Here is a 6,000-nt window from a genome sequence, read left to right on the forward strand (position 1 = left end):
AATCATATCAAAGCAACAGAGACATAATCTACTATCTTAGCGTAATACAATCAACTAGAAAATTAGAGTCATTTTTCTTATATCTCACTGCATATATCAACTAGGTTGTCAACACCCTCTGAATTGTAGTTTAATAAAAATATAAAATTAAGACATAACTACCATCTTATCTTCCACCTCCATAGAATCATGATTATGCGCGGAAATGGGTATGGGACATTGAAATACTAAGGGCATAACTAACAGATATTACTTTCTTGGAGTGCAGAAATAATTCCTAGAGTTTGAGAAGTCATAAAAGAAGTTTTTGATAAGTGTTCGCCAGAAAATCATTATGGAATGAATCAAGCATGGAGATTACAAATTTACAATTGACTAGAATATATTAACATTTGCAACTTTAGAGGAACCTATAAGAACACTCGCATACAGCATCACTTTTATTATGAAATTACTTAGCTTTAAAAAAACTTTCCCCAAGTATTATCTCCCTCTTTCTCCACAGAGAACCAGGAGTCTGATGTTCACTATTACCTAACTGTATCCACAATTAAGGAAATAGCTATCTAAACCCATTACATGAAAATTGAAATGTACTACAACACTTGAGCTTAGGGGATCTCATATACTAAGGCAAACCCTTTCGGATTAATGAAATCTATTCACCTTATAATATAGGATGCGTTGTGTTAATCCACAAGAGATTGCACACCCAACTTCACCTGATAAACAACTGGGCTGAAGAAGTTTCTGCTTCTTACTAATGGTATTGTTCTGTTGTGTTACCTTGTCTATGCAACTTTAGGCCGTGAAAAAACTACACTGTTAACAACTCCACACTTTAAGAGTTAAGATATATGACACTTCAGCGGGCCTACTCTTACAGTATGATATACTGATTATGGCTAACAGGAGTCAAGAACAAGTGGAAACCAAACTCATACAAATTGCCAGTTCTTTGGCATTCCTCCAGTTACAAGACAACAACCACTCCTCCATCAAAGGTGTAAGTATTATGGGCTTGATGAAGGAGAAATGGAGAAGTAAGAGACCACTGACCTAGAATAGGACAACTGAAGAGTAGGGGAGTTACTAGACTAACTTAGTACTGTAATGTTTTGCTGATTTAGGAGCAAAACTTTTGTGTTTCTAAGAAAGGGATAGGAGGACTCTAGAAAGAGTGGGTTTTATTTAGCGCTAGACGCTAGTTTGATTGGGAGGAGGGTTTATGAAGCTGTCAATAATCTGTTCTAATGCCATGAACATTATTCTGGGAACTGCAACTGGAGGTATGAAGTGTTCCATTTCAAATTTTGCTTAGGAGTGGCCACACAAGGAGAAGTAGAAAGCATGCAAATGAATCGTAAGCTTTATATTGGTTGCAGAAAATTTAACAGAAACAAATCAACAATATCGAAGGAAACCAGAGAAAATGAAAATTCAAAAGACCATGAGAATCCCTGCTAATGATGAAGAGAAAACAAAACACATACAATAAAACAGTAAAACTATTTTCATAAAAGGACCTATAGACTCCATAGATTTCCCAAATAGCAACCTCCGAATTTAGGGACAGGGCTCCAATTCTCGACGCTTGTAAGCTGTGTTGCACGGACTCTCCAAAATGCTGCCGCACTTGTGTCGGATCCTCCAAAACTACACTACTTTTGGAGGATCCGACACTTACCCGGAGACATTTTCGGAGAGTCTGAGCAACATAACTTGTAAGTCAAAAACTTAAAACCTTCCTATCCAACCAATACTAACATAAAACGACATCAAGGGACGCTTCCTCATATCTCCAAGTAAAGCTTAATTCTTTCACTTTAGTCCCTTGAAGCATCTCCGTCTCCCAAAAAACATAAGTCTTGTTTTCAGATTAATAAGCTCTACCTAATAGTTGGCAAGGAAGTGGTTCTTGTGTCAACATAGAAGTATACATTACTTCTCCTCCAGCCCCGAAATCAAACAGGTGACGAGTCAAAGATAATGATTTACACACCATGAAACATTTCCCCAAGCAGCAAGCAGAGAAGATCGATACGATGAATATACTCTAACTTTTCCCCGTCAGCTGCCCAGAGAGATGACAATCATATATAGGATCTATCCAGTATGCAAGAAGGAAGGTTTAAATCCAAGAGACAAACATCAGACGTCAGCCAAAACAAAAACAACGACAACAATGCCTCAGTCTCAAACCAGTTGGAACCGACTATATGAATTCACTGACCATGTTTCTTCATTTAAATTCACCTCAAGCCAACATTATACAAAATAAAAATGAAAAGGAGTACTAGAAGCTCTTTATTTTTTACTTGCATAAAAATCTCTGATAGAAATAGGGAGAAGGAAAGTAAAAATCTAAAATAACCCAATATCCATAGGTAGGTAGAAAAGAGCAAAAACATATGTATAACATAGTAAACTAATTTAACTAATAAGTACTACTTAGTTTCTACATAAACCAAGTCAGCATTTACAAGAAGGATAAACTCCAGCTAAGATTAAGCAGTTGTATTATCTTCCTGGCAAAAAGTATTACAAAGTGGAAAGAAAGGAATAAGTATAAAAAGAGCAGCAAATCCTATACATTCTTGCTAGGAGCCTAGGACGAATGTGCGGTTCAAGACTTCAAGTTACTTTGGATTCAGCTAATGCCGGATGCAATTCAAAGAAAAGAGGGAAAAGTAAAAAAATTCCTTTGTTTTTGTTAGACTAATGTCATGCGTAGCTCTGTTATATATACGCATGAAACAGAAGTACAGAACAGTGGCGCGTCTTTAAGTCTCCAGTTGAGCAACTAATTAAAGCGTCTGTACACGGTCGAAATCGGACATGTCAGATTTCATAGGTACGAGGAGCTGCCTCGAGAGTAAGCTCGTAATAGACGAGGCTCGAGCTCGATAGCAGAGTATGGAGCATGAAGATCGAAGTGTTCACTGAAGATCGAGACCGAGCATGACCAACTTCGAGTAAGGCATAAGAACGGAATGACGAAATATTAGCAACCGACCGAAGATCTCGGCAGAAATCCCGGAACAGATCGAATCAAGCGGTTATTGACGTCAATCATGGGATTTGTTTCCCTTATTAGAATTGTACCTTATTTACGATTCCTCTACTATATAAAGAGGGACCCCATTCATTTGTACGGGGGATTGATTCACTGAAAAACATATACAAAAATGCTGCTCTCTATTTCACTTACTATCCATTATTGTTCATCATTGTTTATTTTCTGTTCTTTACTGTTCTTCTTACCCAACCTCGAGACCATCTCGAATCGAGGTCGAAAGCATTGCTAGAACATTGGTTTGATTTATTTTACTATTCAGACTATCTATTCAATTCCTTGTTTATCAATTGGTATTGGATTAAATCACGTATCTTTAAAGTCACTAAATAAGTTTAATTATTACTCGAATTTTAGGGTAAACAGTTTGACGCCTACCGTGGGGCTAAGGATAATAGTTATATTTCAGTACTAATTCTAGTGAAACACACCATTTTACGCTTGTTCTTGTCAAGTATCTTTGCTTTCAGGCTAAAACATGTCAAACTCACAAAACGCATCCACACATGGTGACAATGAACTCGGATTCCATGGTGAAAACGAAAATGTGATTGCTGCAGGAATCGAAGTGCCACAGGCTAATCACGGGGGAGCACCGGTTGCCAACCCCATCGATGTCAGTTCGCACGTTGCTCTAAATGCGGACCTAGGCGCAGATCACGATGGGAGTGTACGCAGAGAAGGCCGATTTAGTGGCCAAGGAACACATGGCAGATGAGACGAGGGAGTCAGTCTCCAAGTAATATTCGAGATGCTTCAGGCTCAGCAAGCCGCTATTGCACAGTTACAAAATCAATATAGAACTCCACATAGGGTCGAGTCGGAAATTACTCGCCGTACCGAACCAATACCGGAGAGGCTGAATGGTAACGAATCGGGGACTGATCCTGCAATAATAAAAATGCTGGAGGAGCTCACCAAAAGAATTAAATCAGGGGAGAAGAGAATCGAAGCCAACGATAAAAAAGTGGAGACATACAACTCTCGAGTTGATCAGATACCAAGGGCACCGCCAATCTTGAAAGGGATGGATTCAAAGAAGTTTGTACAAAAACCCTTTCCTCCAAGTGCGGCTCCGAAGCCTATTCCTAAGAAGTTTCGTATGTCAGACATACCTAAATATAATGGTACCACCGATCCCAACGAGCATGTTACTTCATATACATGCGCCATCAAAAGTAACGATTTAAAGGATGATAAAATCGAATTTGTGCTGTTGAAAAAATTTGGAGAGACCCTTTCGAAGGGAGCAATGATTTGGTATTACAACCTGCCACCAAATTCCATCGACTCATTTGCCATGTTAGTAGATTCTTTCATAAAGGCACATGCCAGGGCCATAAAGGTCGCAACGAGGAAATCAGACCTTTTCAAGATAAGACAAAGGGATAATGAAATGCTAAGGGAGTTCGTGTCCCGATTTCAAGTGGAACGCATGGAGTTGCCACCGGTCACAGATGATTGGGCCGTTCAAATTTTCACCCAAGGGTTGAACGAGCTGAGTTCGGTAGCATCACGTCAGTTGAAACAAAATTTGATCGAATATCCAACTGTAACTTGGGCAGATGTGCACAATCGATACCAATCGAAGATTAGGGTCGAAGAAGATCAATTGGGAGCTCCTTCCGGTTCAGCACATCTAAACAGGTAGGCAATTAAAAATCAAAGGGGAATCGACAGGGAGTCAAGGTCGAACAGAGACCGATATCAACCATATAACGCAAATTGAAGGAACAATAAGGATAATGGTTCAGGATGCAATTTCACCCGGAACGATCGGAGAAGTGATCGAGGACAGAATTCTCGGGGACTTATGAGAAAGAGTAGTTTTGACAAGTACGATGATCCCACAGAAGCACCTCAGTTATCAGAATATAACTTTAGCATTGATGCATCAGGTATTGTATCGGCAATCGGAAGGATCAAAGATACTAGGTGGCCCAGACCCATACAAACTGATCCTTCTCAAAGAAACCCAAATCCGATATGCAAGTATCATGGCACGCATGGTCACAAAACCGAGGATTGCATGCAATTAAGGGAGGAGGTAGCCCGTCTATTCAATGAGGGTCACCTTCGAGAGTTCCTCAGCGATCGAGCCAAAAATCATTTCAGAGAAAGAGACGGCAACAGGAAAAATAAACAGGAGGAACCCCAACATGTCATTTATATGATCGTCGGTGGGGTCGACATCCCACAGGGACCCATATTCAAAAGCACTAAGGTATCAATCACTAGGGAAAAACGAACCCGAGATTATATGCCCGAAAGCACTTTATCATTCAACGACGAAGAAGCAGAAGGCGTTTCTCAACCCCACAATGACGCTCTGGTAATTTCTACTTATTGAATAAAGTTCAAGTTAAGCGTGTTTTAGTGGATCCAGGTAGCTCGGCGAATATCATCCGATCAAGGGTCGTGGAGCAGCTCGACCTACAAAATCAAATCGTACCCGCAGCTCGGTTCCTAAACGGCTTCAATATGGTCAGTGAAACAACTAAAGGGGAGATTATTCTACCAGTGAACGTAGATGGAACCATTCAAGATACTAAGTTCCACGTGATCGAGGGCGGCATGAGGTACAATGCCCTACTCGGAAGGCCTTGGATCCACAATATGAGAGCAGTCCCTCCGACTCTCCAACAAATGATAAAATGTTTGACATCAGACGGTGTAAAAACAATATACGGGGAGCAGCATGCTACAAAGGAAATATTTGTGGTTGATGAGGTAACACCAATATCGACATTATCAGTCTCAGAAAGGTCAAATATCAAAGATAAACAGGAAGTCAAATAGCAATCACAGCCACCAGCCTCGACCGAATCAGGGAAGCGGGAGATAAAAAAAGAAGGGGAGGATTTTCTGACCCCTCGAACTTTTGTTGTTCCCGAAGATACTGACGCTACCAAATCAACGATCGA

The sequence above is a fragment of the Nicotiana tomentosiformis genome, chromosome 2, assembly GCF_000390325.3.
Source record: "Nicotiana tomentosiformis chromosome 2, ASM39032v3, whole genome shotgun sequence".
Lineage (NCBI taxonomy): Eukaryota > Viridiplantae > Streptophyta > Magnoliopsida > Solanales > Solanaceae > Nicotiana > Nicotiana tomentosiformis.